Here is a 14,592-nt window from a genome sequence, read left to right as displayed (position 1 = left end):
TAACTACTAATATGGATAGTTCTAATCTTCTCACAATATTAAAAACAAATGGAGCTACTTCTTGTGTGAAGATGGCATGACTTCTAATATCTAGATTTGCCATCGGTGTGTTTCATAGAAAAGAGAATGTTCAATTTATTCGCTCAGTTGTGGTTTGTGTCAATATGAAATATATATTATCTGGTTTAGAATTTTGAGTCATTTTGTTCTACGTAATGAGTTTTGGTCATTAAAATAAAAGAATTCTTCTACTTGCTTTATAAACAATTTTAAGATTCTTTACAGTAGCATCTTGTGCAGAAAATTGACATGTGGATGCTGAAAAGTCATGGCCACAAACAAGGAAGATTTAGAAATGCCAGATCTGTGCTGTGGCATTTCTCTTCATCCCAGATGTCCTAGTTTGGAGCATCCACCCCTTTGGCCTAGGAACTGACTGTCTTTAATTGGAAAAACTTATTATCATTTTGCAAGCAAGTGATTAGAACTCAGTCACCCCGAGTGAGTAACATCACCTTTTGAGGAAAGGGCTATTTTACTGAGTTTTCACCAGTGTATTGTGCCTACAGGACTTAAGTTGCTTTGAGACACTTTACTCTCCTTTGTCCACACTCACAAAATCATTTATTTTCACACTTCATTGTATTTTTTCTGTATATGTTCTAGTGCATATTTAAAAGGAAAATTCTCTCTAGATGTGTAGCTGTGAATGTTGCAAAATTTCATTTTTTCTAATGAATTAGGGAGGTGGTCATATTTGAATGTGTGGGAAGGCTGAATTACAGATAACTTTAAACAAATGTGGTTTTTATTACTTTAAACTACATATAGTAACTTCAACAAAACATTATAAAACAGAAATCCTTAAGGAGATTTCTCCATTGTAAGGAGACCTCTTACAATGAATCATATGAACATTTTGTTATTAGCATATAGATTGGGTGTATGTAGGAGCTTGTAAAGTGCCTGAGGTTCATTGAAAATAGCTTATTCTGTCTAAAAAGTGTACATAAGATTGAAAATAAATGTTTAAAACACCATATGTTATCTACCTATAAATAAAATGTTTGCAAAAAAAGGTAAACATCAGCCCAGCTCATGAGCAAATTATCAAAAGATTTTAAATTTATTGAAGTCTTAAATTAATGAGATATTACCACGTGTGCATAAATAACCTAAAGAATAAAATTTTCTTATCCTTCTCTCATATGGGTATTTGTGTTAATGAATCAGGATCCTATTTACACGATTAGTCCCTGAAGTAATTGCTTATTTGAAGAAGTCCTGTCTTATGGGTTTTCAGTTAATTAAATATATTTGCATTTTAGGCACACATTTTAAATTCTAAAGTCCTATTTTTCATAAGCCAGATTCAAATATGTTCGTGTGATAATATGTCTCATTAAGGCCCAAGTCTTTCATTTTTAAAGAAACTTTCAGAATAGCCATATGCATAAAATGCTTATTAATGAAGTCCAATCAATATTTTAGGAAAGTCAACCAATTAAATGTTTTCTTAGTTTAAATTTTCCTGTTTGTAACTGTGATTGCCATGCTGAACATACCTTCAATTTCTAATTTTTCAGTTAGCTTTATTTAATCAGTGTTTCTTTTTCCTGCTTAGATTTTGCATGGCAGTTTTTAACTTCTAATATGCCTTTGGAATTATAAGCATCCTTTTCCTGGAGACTAGCTTTTTCAAAGTATGTGCATATTAACATACTGATCCTGCCAACCCAACTGGGAGATTACTAAAATATGGAGCAAAACTTTTCTAATACTGAAGAACAAAGTATAGTAATTCACAAAGTTAGGTATGTTTTAAAAGGCATAGTTTCCTTATGATTTTAAAATATAAGAGAAATTGGGAATTTAAGTATGTAAGTTATTTAAAAAATCATAAATGCATTCCTGGGATCAAAACTATGGTAATCTCATGGTGCTACCCTAGTTTGGAAGTTTGAAGAAGCTATTGAAGTTGTGGGGGGAGAAGCAACAGACGGACAGGCGAGATGAAGGGAGGGGAGAGGGAGAACGGGAGGATGCATGCAGGGGACCCAGGGTCTAAAACCAAAAAGCACGGCAAGGCCAGATGCTGAGAGAGGTGCAAAGGGACCCAGTTCAGAAAGCAGATTTGAAATATCTGTTTTAAACCACACCTCACTGACCTTTTTCTAGGTGGTTATTTATTAGATGTTTCTCTAGTATACTGTTTATCTATTAGGCTTATTAATTCCTCTTTGCAAAGAAGATGTAAGATGCAGAATCTGGATATAGATTCAAATTCCAGTCTAAGACTATATCTAACTCAAAAAAGGGTAGTAATAGAAAAAAAAAGAAGAAAAATATGATATCCTACAATCATAATGTTATATTATGTCCGGTTTAGCAGTACTGCACAATAATGTCATTTTATTGTCATGAAAACAATCTGACATCCTGAAAAATATATACACTTTACAATAAAATAAATTTCATTCAATTAAATCTTACTGATTCATGTAAGCAATGATCTATGTCAAATGTAATACCAATAGTCTCCTCAGAAGATAACATTTTCTTTGTAGCTGGAATTGCCCTAAGGAAGCATTTCTTCTCATTTAGAGAAAGTAGGAATAAAGCACTTGTATTACCATTTGTATAAATTTTTAATACTGAATAAAATATTAGTGTTTAGTGTAATATTGATTCTCAACATAATACTCCTCCATAATGGCATGCTAATTGGGAAGAATTAAATCAGATCGATTCAAAAACCCTGAGAATGGATCATGTAACACTTGTAATTTTTTTCATTAGTTTTCAAAATTCCAATTAAAGAGGAATTAATCTGTAGAACAGAAATTCTGTGCACATGCACCATCTCTTCTTTCCCACTGCTCCACCCCACAGTGAAATACAGGCGTGAAGAGGGTGGGAAAGGGACTTCCCTGGTGGCCCAGTGGGTAGGATGTCACACTCTCAATGAAGGAGGCGCAGGTTCAATCCCTGATCAGGGAACTAGATCTCACATGCTGCAACTAAGATCTGGTACAGTCCAATAAATTAAAAAAAAAAAAAAGAGGGGGGGAAAGAGGGCAGATCTTCACTTATGAGTTTCAACCATAGAAAAATAGCATTCAAGAGATAGGCGATCTATGTGCTCTGTAATTTACTAACTGCGAGCCTTAAACCTCTTGTAGTCACAGTTTCCTCATCAGTCATATTACTAATCTAATAGTACTAATCTCCCTCAAGTTGTTGAGGGAGTAAAACAGAGAGGCTCTCTCTCAACTAGGGGTGATTCTGCCCTTCAGGAGACATTTAGCAATGTCTGGAGATGGCCTCGGCTATCACAACTGGAGCGGGTATGTGTGCTGACATCTGGAGAGTAGAGGCCAAGGATGTTTCAAATCTTCCTAGGATGCACAGGATACCCCATCCCCACCCCCACCCCCCCACAAGGAAAAACTCATCCAGCCCAAAAGGTGGAACCACAACTGAGAAATCCTGGAGCAAAGTGAAGTAATATATGCAATGAGCACAGTGTCTGACATACAACAGGCTCTCCAATAAAAGTCAGCATAGTTATGATGTTATGGCTGTCATTATTTGAGAAAGGACTCCAAGTCACCTGCCTGGTATGGGGACTGAGTGAGCGATTCAGGAAGCCCATCCCAGCAGTCAGTTGTGCCTGTCTGCTAAGTCATCTACTTGGGGTGGCCAATTTTTAAGTGTTTTTAGAAACAGACTGACCCACTTAATATGTGACTAAGGCTTATAAATTGTATCGTACCAAAGTTCAAGGGCTATCATTTAATTTTTACTTTCTTAGAAATTAGAAGAAAATAGGGAAAGACAAATAACCTATAGTAACAGGTGACTTTTACTTTTTAATTTCTGCTGTTAGTAATAGCTGAGGAGTCTCCTGACAATCATTTACTTTATAAAATAAACTGATGTTTGGACAAATGGCTAGGAAATATGGTCTTCTCATTAATAAAAGATCCTGATTAACTGCTTATACGGTACATGAACAGTATCAGTTTCAAAACCAGTTGACTGCAACCATATAGTTTTAGCTTAATGTTAAAACATTTTAAGGAAGGCAAAATTCTTGCTTAATACAAGATTGTTTTGGTAAAGAATCCACCTGCACTGCAGGAGATCCTGGTTTGATTCCTGGATTGGGCAGATCCACTGGAGAAGGGATAGGTTACCCACTCCAGTATTCTTGGGTTTCCCTTATGGCTCAGCTGGTAAAGAATCCACCTGCAATGTGGGAGACCTGGGATCGATCCCTGGGTTGGGAAGATGCCCCGGAGAAGGGAAAGGCTACCCACTCCAGTATTCTGGCCTGGAGAATTCCATGGACTGTATAGTCCATGGGGTGTCAAAGAGTCAGACAAGACTGAGCGACTTTCACTTTCTTAGGTCAAAAAGATCTGAGCTTGAATTTCACACCATTAAGCTCTGTGATTTTGAATAATTTGCCTAACTTCTCTGAGCTTAGTTCCCTTATCTGTTTAATAGGCATAAAATTACTGTAACATGGGTAATAGGTATGTTAGGTGACAACTGTAATTCTCTCAGTAATATAGAGTTACTGAGAATTAAATGAGACATCTAGAATTTAATATATATTAGCAGTGACTAAATGGTAGCCGTTATTATTTTCATTATTATTATTTCTTCTAGGAACCTTGCACTATTTTTCAGAGCCAGCAGTTCTCATTCTAAAGAATGATAACTATGATGTAGAGGCAAGTTTTTTATTAATGGGGAAGCTTAAATTAGTTCTATTACCTCAACTAACAAAATCCTAGACTTGCTTCAATAAATTTTATTTAAAAGAAAAAAAGAAAACATGGGTATTATATATGGAAATTTCCAGTGAGAATTTTTTAAAGAAGCAGTGGATTTTCTAAATTAAAGAATGAATGATGTGCACATTTTCCTCTCATATTTTAATATAGTTGGTAATCCACTTTTTAATTAGCCACCTAATTATAATTCAATAGAAATTTCCCTAGGTGAACGTAGTAACCTACTTCAGAGAGAAATGGTGCTTTGAGTAGGCACTCCTACTGTGAATTTTGACACTTTTTCAGGTCCAATTTGTTCCAAACCTAAACCGCCCAGGAGAAATGGAAAGAGCTCTGTTTCATAACCTAATAATTCTGACTGCCAGGAAGGATGATTGCAAAGCTAAATTCACCTTCTATCAGAATTTTTATTTCTCCATTTCTTTGTTTCTTGAAGAAGACTCAACTATTTTTTTCTTCCCATTAGTCATGTTTTAAATTTGAAAATAAAAACACAAATAGTCTGAACTATGACTCCCTTCATTTTTCTTGCTGATTTACATTCTTAACTTTTCAAGTTTCCTTAAGTTCCAAATGAAAGGTCTTGATTTTTGTTTCTTGGGTGGTCTTTTGTGGTTTTTTTGTCTTCCAGGACCAAAAAGTACTTGAAGAGACAATTCCAACATCATAATAGGCATTTGTTTATTTTCATAACCCAGACCCCATGTTAAGGAGGGAGTTTTTTTTTAAATCTATTACTTAGCAATAGATCTGGAGAAGGCGATGGCAACCCACTCTAGTACTCTTGCCTGGAAAATCCCATGGACAGAGGAGCCTGGTAGGCTGCAGTCCATGGGGTCATGAAGAGTCAGACACGACTGAGCGACTTCACTTTCACTTTTCACTTTCATGCATTGGAGAAGGAAACGGCAACCCACTCCAATGTTCTTGCCTGGAGAATCCCAGGGATGGGGGAGCCTGGTGGGCTGCCGTCTATGGGGTCGCACAGAGTCAGACAAGACTGAAGCGACTTAGCAGCAGCAACACTAGCAATAGATATTCAATGTTCCCAAAATTTACATTTGTTTAATCACTGGTTATTCATGAATTTATTCTAAAATATTTTCAAACCTGACATTTGGTGCTGAGGAAATGAATCGACTGCTTTATTGAACTCTCTCTTCCAACCAGTTTTAACTTTGTGTAGTTACAACTTCAATGTCTTTGCATATAATTTTCAACTCTTGTCTCTTAATTTCTGGTTCATATTCATTAAACTTACACAGACAGGAGAGTTGAATTTTTCATTTTAATTAGTTTATCTCCTTGCTTCCACCTTTGCACCCTAGAGTGTATTTTTTTTTTTTACTTTTTCTTTTATATTGGAGTACAGTTAACAATGTTGTGTTAGTATCAGATATACAATAAAGTGAATCAGTTACACATACACACGTATCTCTTCTTTTTCAGATTCTTTTTCCATTTAGGTTATTACAAAATATTGAGCAGTGTTCCCTGTGCTATACAGTAGGTCCCTGTTGGTTATCTATTTTAAACATAGCAGATGTACATGTCAATCCCAAACTCCCAATCTACCAATAAAATATAAGTCAGGTCATTCTGCTCCTTGACTCAAAACTCTCCAGTGATTCCCTGTTTCAATCAGAGTAAAATCTAGAGCCTAACAATGGTCCTCTATGTGTCAGCCCACCTATGTTTCAGCCTACCAGGTCCACCCTCTCTTCCTGCCATCCACCTCCACATTAAATCCACTCTAATTGTAACCAAAAGTGGGGTCTGGCTGCTGGCTGCTCAAAAGACATTAAAGAGGCAAGGCTGATGGAAAGGAAAGTTTGCTTTCTTTTGGATGTCAGCAACCAGAGGAGAAGGCAAACTCCTGTCTTTCAAAGGCCAATTCCCTCCCCACTTCTCCCAACTACATCCAGTGGGCAGGAGCTTTCATAGGCAGAGGGAGGGGGCTTCATGCTGAAACAGCACGGTCAGCTCTGACAGTCATCTTGAAATGGTCACCAGTGGTCTGTGACGATTACCAGTATCATGTTGATTGTTATAAGTACAATTAATATTCAGCTCCAGGGTCAGTTTGTTTCCATTTCCTTGAGGCCAGTTTTAGGAATTGTGGCAGCTTACATCATGGCTACGGTCTGGTCATCATGTAGTTAACATCTTCCACCTGGTGGGGGTTTTAGTATAACTCACAACCTCACAGGATAGGGCTCAGAATATTATCTATAGCCCTTGAGAAGGAACTAAAGGTAACTTTGCTTACTAACCATTAATGCTTTGTCCTGTTTGACTGCTTTTCTTTTGTTAGGCATTTTCTCACTTCTGTGATTAAACTTAATGTTTGGTTTCCCTGTTGGCTCAGTGGTAAAGAATCTGCCTGCAATGTAGGAGACCTGGTTCAGTCCCTGGGTCAGGAAGATCCCTTGGAGAAGGGAATGACTACCCACTCCAGAATTCTTGCCTAGAGAATCCCATGGACAGAGGAACCTGGCAAGCTACAGTCCATGGGGTTGCAAAGAGTTGGACATGACTGAATTGCTAACACTTTCACTTTTCACTTTGGCTAAAGCTTTTCCATGGGCAAGAAGCAGGCTGAGGACATGGGGGCTGGGGGAAAGGACTAAAGGGTCCTTCTCTGTTTCACAACTGCTCTGGCTTCCCTACAGTTCTGCCAGCACAGGAGGCATGTTCCTGCCTCAGGGCCTTTGCACATGCTCTGTCCTATCTGGGACATCCTTCCTAGGGAACCCACATGACCTGCTCTTTCCTCTCCTTCAAGTCTTTCCTCAAATGTTGACTCCTCAGTACACTCTTCACTGATCACCCTTGTAAGATGCAACCCCTTCCCACAATCCCTATTTTCCCTCCCTGATATGTTTCTCAGCATGATAACCACCATCATCTGATAAACTGTATAACTGACTTATTTATTACTCATTTATTTCTTGTCTGTCTCCCAGGACTAGAATGTAAGCTCCATGAGGGCAGTGTTTTTTGTTGGTTTGGGCTGGTATCTAGCAGACAGCTGATATTAGTTACATTGAACTAAAGTAGAATTGTTGCCTTACTGATCTTAGTTTCTTTCAAAGCCTTAATTTGCCTCTTCCGTTTTTTCTTCTGGTGCTCTGTTCCTTTAGGAAAATGTCAATCCCCTTAACCAAGATTAGGATTTAGGAAATAGTTTCACTGTGTTTCCTTTTGATCTCTGATAAACTTCAAGTGGGAGAGGTATGCATTTTAGCCATATTCCTTTTCCTGTTACTTTTCCCATTAGACAAGGAGACCATTATCACCAAAATGGTAAAGGGACTGGGATAGATTAGATTCCTGATCACAACACTCCTGGGGGAATCCTGATGGAAAAAAGAGATACATGGAAATGCCAAGTTCTACAAACAGTTAAATGAAAGACAGTGGGAGGGTTATTTTCCTTTGGACTTAGGTAGATTTTTTTCTAGCACACATGTTCCTAATGTAAATATAGAGCCTTAAACCTGATTTGAGAAAATACCTACCTCCTGATGACAAGAAAGCCATAAATATAGTTCATGACCAAAGATTAGTCACTGTTTATTATTGCTGGTGACACATGATACATAGGGAAGGTCTGGCAGTATTTCAGATTTCTCCAGCCAGCCATTTGTCATTTCATAGTGGAAGATGAGGAGGTATTTCTATATTAACGGCCCCTATAAAAGGGAAGTGAGTGGAGAAATGCCGATGTGTTTTATCATTGAGAGTCAAAGGGACACCTGACAATGTTAAAAATGTGCTGAGTGGATTACAGCACATTTTGGTACAAGTTGGTCTTCTAAATAATAAGACTCCATTAAAGAGGAAGAGCAAGAAAAGGTAGAAGAGTAAGGGAAATATGTTTTCTGCTGCATAGTTCTCCCTTGTGCCCTTGAACAACATTTCTGGACTCGAGCTGAGACACAGGAGCTTGATTTATCTCTAAAGCCTGTAACGTTTTGAGCGGCATGATATCCCCAAAACCCTGCTATTTGAGCTGCACTCCTGTCCCAGCACAGAACATTTCCAGCTCAGATCTGTTCAACGCAATCTGCAGAGACGTGATGCCCCTCCCCGCCAACGTCACATCACTTCCCAACTTCAATTCATAATTTAGGATAAACCAAGTCACAGAGCATGTTCATCACTTCCACCTGATCAAAAAATTCACACCCATATCTGCTTCATAACTACGATGTCTATACACGTTGAAAGACATCAGGCTCTTTGGGAGAGAACTTTAAAGTTCTCTTTAAAAAGTGGAGTTGGGGATGTGAACAGCCAAGAATTTTTTCTTGGAAATGTTGGTGCTGAGGAGTTTTTAACATAAGCAGTAACTCCTGTGATGCTCTGCAGAATTCCAAAGACACTGATAAAAATTAAAATAAAAAGCCTCAGCTTGGTTATATGTATGCTTCAATAGGCAAAGAGATATATTTAATGCAGAGGGTGTTGAATCTGAATTAGTACAAATATTATTAATTTAATGTTCATACTGCATTTTATGGTTTATAAACTGCTTAGCAATAATTTTATATATTTTCCCTCACAGCACCACTGTAAAATATATCAGCATTTTATTTTCCCATTTTATAGATGAGGCAACCTTTAATAAGTGATCTATTTCTTTCCTGTGCATATTGGTTAACTGGTAAATGATTAATTTATGTCTACATGAACTTCATCATGCAGAGTATTTATTTTAGTGTGAGTTGGTATTTATTTTACCCGCAAAGCATTACAGTATCCAATTATGTATGCATGTTTTAAAGGCAGTAAAGCAGCCACCGGTAGTTAATGCAACATTAAGTCAGAGATTTTAAATCCGCAGTAAATTTTGAGTTAGAGTATTTAAATCAACCATCCTCCTTTCCCTCAGCCCTGGTCCATGTGGGTGAGAAACGGTCCTTCTATAAAATGACCATGTGGCACTTGTCCAATGACACAGAAAAGTTATATTGAGATTTTCAGAGTTTCAAATCTTAACTGTAAAATAAAGAACCTAAAGGCTTATAACTACATTTGGCAAGAGTCTGGAGGAGCAGGCAAATCTGATCAGTGACTTCTGCCCACAGCATAACTTGTGACTGTAGAGTTTCTAGCCGGCTCTCTTCCTTTTGCCATCTTTATTTTTCTGCCTTCATTTCTTCCTTTCCTTATCAACTTTTGCATCAGTGAGATGGTTGCTGTGGCTGCCTATATGGAGACGATGCTAATCTAATCACACCTAACATAATTAAACCTCATGTTAAGGTTTAATAAAAAGGGAAACACCTTCTGCAACACTGTCATTTGCATTATTTACCCATAATGTGCTCTACTGTGTTATACCCAAAACTGCCTCTCTCAATGGGTGCAGCATTTGCAGTCCAAGATTCTCAGAAAGGTCATTTGTATAAATGTGGATGGACCTGGAGTGTCATACAGAGTGAAGTCAGTCAGAAAGAGAAAATCTCATATATTAACACATATATACAGAATCTAGAAAAATGGCACAGGGCAAGAATAGAGACGCAGACATAGGAAACAGAAGGGGAGGGTGGGATGAATTAGGCGAGTAGGAGTGAGACATGTGTAAACCAGACAGCTAGTGCAAGCTGCTGTGTAACACAGGGAGCTCAGTCGGGTGCTCTGTGATGACCCAGAGGGATGGGATGGAGGGGGCAGGAGGGAGGCTCAAAGAGGGACAGCATGTATGTATGCACAGAGGTGATTCACTTCACTGGACAGCAGAAACTAACACAACATTGTAAAGCAATTATACTCAGTAAAAAAAAAAAAAAAAAAAAAATTAAGCATCCTAGGCACTGACTCAGTTAGATCCCTCCAATATTTCACCACTCTCATCTTAGTCAAAGGACCAAAAGGTTCAGTCATTTTATAAGTCAACATTTTTTAATCAATTAAAATGTGCTTTCTTTTCATGATAATTTATAGTATACCATTCTCCTCCATTTATTGACCCCAAGACTCTTCTATTCAGCCAACAAAGGATTCTAAGATAAAAAAATTACTTGCAGAAGGTCACTGCCATAATTTCACAGGCAAAATTTCAAAGTCTAAATACTGCCATGAAAGTGAAAGTTGCTCAGTGGAGTCCAACTCTTTGCAACCCCAAGGACTATACAGTCCATAGAATTCTCCAGGCCAGAATACTGGAGTGGGCAGCCTTTCCCTTCTCCAGGGATCCTCCCAACCCAGGGGTTGAACCCAGGTCTCCCACATTGCAGGAGGATTCTTTAGCAGCTGAACCACAAGAATACTGAAGTGGGTAACCTATCCCTTTTCCAGCGGATCTTCCCGACCCAGGAATCAAACCAGGGTGCGGATTCTTTACCAACTAAGCTATCAGTGAAGCCCAAATACTGCCATATTAGCTGTCAAAGGCAGATGATTTAAAACATATTGTGTGTGTTAGGTATTTAAACTCTTTCAGAATCCATAAACTGCCTGTTTGAAAATCAAAATGTATTCTTTAAACTAAAAGAGTACCTAAAAATTCAGGAAGTGCTATAATATGAATTTTATGAAAATAACTTTTCTTATTAAAAATGTACTTACTGAACCATAAACTCCATTTCATCAGATCTACCAATAACACAATGTATCATGGAGTAATATTTTTTCATTTGTGTCATTCATTATGGGATGTATTGTACAGTATCTATTTAATCAAGGCATAGAAATTTTAAAAATGATTTTTTTTTTACAACAAGGAGCATTATCACAGAGGAATGTCATTGAAATATTATCCCCAGGCTACTTGCTTGGATATCAGTTATAAAAGGAATCAGCACCTCAGTGTGCAGGATTGTAACTCTGACTTAGATATACTTGACCCTTAAATGGATACTGGGGATTCTTTTCATATAATGAAGACAGAAAGAAATTGGGAGATTTTAGCCATCTCACTCTGTTATAAAAATGGAAAAATACACATATAATGGAAATATTTCAAAATATGAGTGTAATATACAGAGTATACAAATTTCACCCTTTTAAAAATCCCTCTAACTAAATACCCAAATGAAATGCCATTATAGCTTCCTTCATATGCAGTGGTTCCAATACCGAAAAATCCAGGGCTTTTCCCAATCCGAAACTTTTTAGATAGCATTTATCCTTCCTATTAACATTTTTTTGACCCATACTGCAGCTTCTACATTGAACATATCATTTTCCTCTGAGAACTGCATGTCCTTACACAGCCGTACAGGAGAACTGTGAACTTATATCACTTTCTGGTGTGACAAAGGACTAAGTGGGCAGAGAACCAGATAAAACTCCCATGCACTTGCTCGTTCACCACCACCCCTCACTGAACATGAGACATAAAGGCATATCCCTTTATTGTGAATGTTGAACTGGGCTTGATTTCCAGGTTCTCAGTCCCGTAATTCCCAGGACCCATTATTATGGCATTTCTGTTTTCATTGATTTTCATCTTTTTATATAATTCTGTTAGCTTCTGCCAAAAAGAAACATTTCGAGGAAGGATTCTTATAGGGAAAAACTGAAAAATAATAATGATGCTGAGTGAAAACACTGTATTCCTTTTCATAGAGAGAGCTTATCAAGTATTCATGATATTTCAGAACCACATTTAGAGAAGTTGCTGAAACTTAATCTCGCTTCCAGATAAAGTCAGCACAGCATTTATACAATTATTATCTAGTATTTCCTCGCAAACTAATAAACAGTATTTCAGCTAAAACTTGAGCTTTATTCTACAAAGAATCTAAAACTTCTTACAAGGAAGCATTCCTTATCCATCAGAAGTTGGTACAGAGAAAGGAAAATTCAAAGCGGCAAATATGGGCAGTGCCTTTCCATCACCAACAGAGTAAGAAGATCCCAGCCCAAGAGCATGGGTCTCTAGAGCATGTGGCAATTGTACGCCTAGAGAGAGAGGAGTCCGTTAGGATGCCATGGCTTTGAATCAGTCATTTATACCTGCCAACCTGTTTCCCTGGTTCTGAACCAAGATTCATTTGGTAACCAGTTCACTGGTTACAATTATTCTTCACATATACTTATCTCTGCTGCTGCTGCTGCTGCTAAGTCGCTTCAGTCTTGTCCGACTCTGTGGGACCCCATAGACGGCAGCCCACCAGGCTCCCCCGTCCCTGGGATTGTCCAGGCAAGAACACTGGAGTGGGATGCCATTTCCTTCTCCAATGCATGAAAAGTGAAACTGAAGTCGCTCAGTCGTGTCCAACTCCTAGCAACCCCATGGAATGCAGCCTACCAGGCTCCTCCGTCCATGGGACTTTCCAGGCAAGAGTACTGGAGTGGGGTGCCATTGCCTTCTCCATACTTATCTCTATATCTCATCAACTCAATGGACATGAGTTTCAGCAAACGGCAAGAGATAGTGAAGGACAGGGAAGCCTGGCGTGCTGCAGTCCATGGGGTCTCTACAAGTTGGATACGACTGAACAACATCTCTATCTATGCCAATGGGGAGAAAATACAGCAGTCAATGTAACTATCAGCTTGATAGATACATTTCTTATTGTAAAGTTGGCATTCTGCTATAAACAGCTTTTAAATTCATGTGAATATTGTCAGTGAGCACATTTTGTAGTCATATAATTCTCAGTTGCACATACGGAGGTAGAAGTTCCATTTCTGGAACATGAGGCTAGATGGAGACAGTCATTTCTCATCCCATATATTTGCGTATAAAATACGGCCACTCCCATACATACTTTCTCAATGCCTTCCCCACCCTACAAGAAAAAGAACTCATGCTTGTAGGAGATGACAGTGAGTCTAACACTGTCCTCAGAGAAATAAAGTTCCGTACACAGGTTCACCCAGCCAGTAATAGAGGTGAGAATAAAACGCAGGTCTGACAGATGTACTTTGATGTACTTTGACCTAACCTCTTCACTTACTTTCTATAACTAGCAACTCAGGCCCTGGAGAGAAGCAAATAAAGCCAGTCCCGTGGCTGCCAGAGAATAAACACTGGTTCTGTTGGCTATTTTTTCTAAGCAACTCTAAACCCAAGATCTTACCCAAGAAGTGATACTCTTACCTCTATGGATGTTTGGGGAAACCTTGTCTGATCGTTTAGCTATATACATAATGTTTTGGATTCTGTTTTAAAAATGAACACTATGACCAACCCAATAAATAGTAATATCAATTCAAGGTAGTATGTGCAGTGGTGATGCATTCTAGGGAGCAGGATTTGTTGAGAAAGGTTGGCATACTAGGAGAGCATACAGAGGAGAAAGCAGTCTTCTTAGGATAGAAAAAAGAAAACAAGAAGCCAAAGCGGAAAGAAAAAAAAAGGTATCTGTGCTTTATGTGCACACACATGTGCACATTCTATAAGTATATGAAATAACTTGCAAACATAAATATTTAAAAATAAAAATGTACACTATTAACACAAAGACATGTGTTCATAGTGAACTTAATTTCTTGAACATTCCTTATCAGGGAACTGGAAGAGCAAAGAGAAACAACAATTATTTTAGCAGTTACATAACTGTCCCTCATTGTCTATTCATTATCTCGTTATTTGGCCTGCCTACAGAATTAGTTATGAGTCCAGTTCCAGTGATCTCATTGTGTTAACTGACCACATCACATTTGATTGTTTACAAGCACACATTTGTATTATGTACCTAACATTAATCTGAAAAAGGTCTTAAATCTATTTAACTGGACCTGGTAGGAGAGTACTCCTAACGAATTATAAGCTTAGTGATGCACAGATGAAATATTCTGGATTTTGATCATGCATATTAGGTAT

General features: G+C 38.0%; 1 protein-coding gene across 4 annotated transcripts in view; it reads left to right on the top strand.

Annotated features, from left to right (window-relative positions):
• Nucleotides 1-14,592, top strand: part of RHOBTB1 (Rho related BTB domain containing 1) — a 139,837-nt gene that overhangs the window by 16,618 nt on the left and 108,627 nt on the right. The window lies entirely within an intron of this gene.

Source organism: Bos indicus, chromosome 28, assembly GCF_029378745.1.
Source record: "Bos indicus isolate NIAB-ARS_2022 breed Sahiwal x Tharparkar chromosome 28, NIAB-ARS_B.indTharparkar_mat_pri_1.0, whole genome shotgun sequence".
Taxonomy (NCBI): Eukaryota; Metazoa; Chordata; class Mammalia; order Artiodactyla; family Bovidae; genus Bos; species Bos indicus.
The sequence above is the reverse complement of the archived record's forward strand: the minus strand, read 5'-3'. Positions and strand labels throughout refer to the sequence as shown.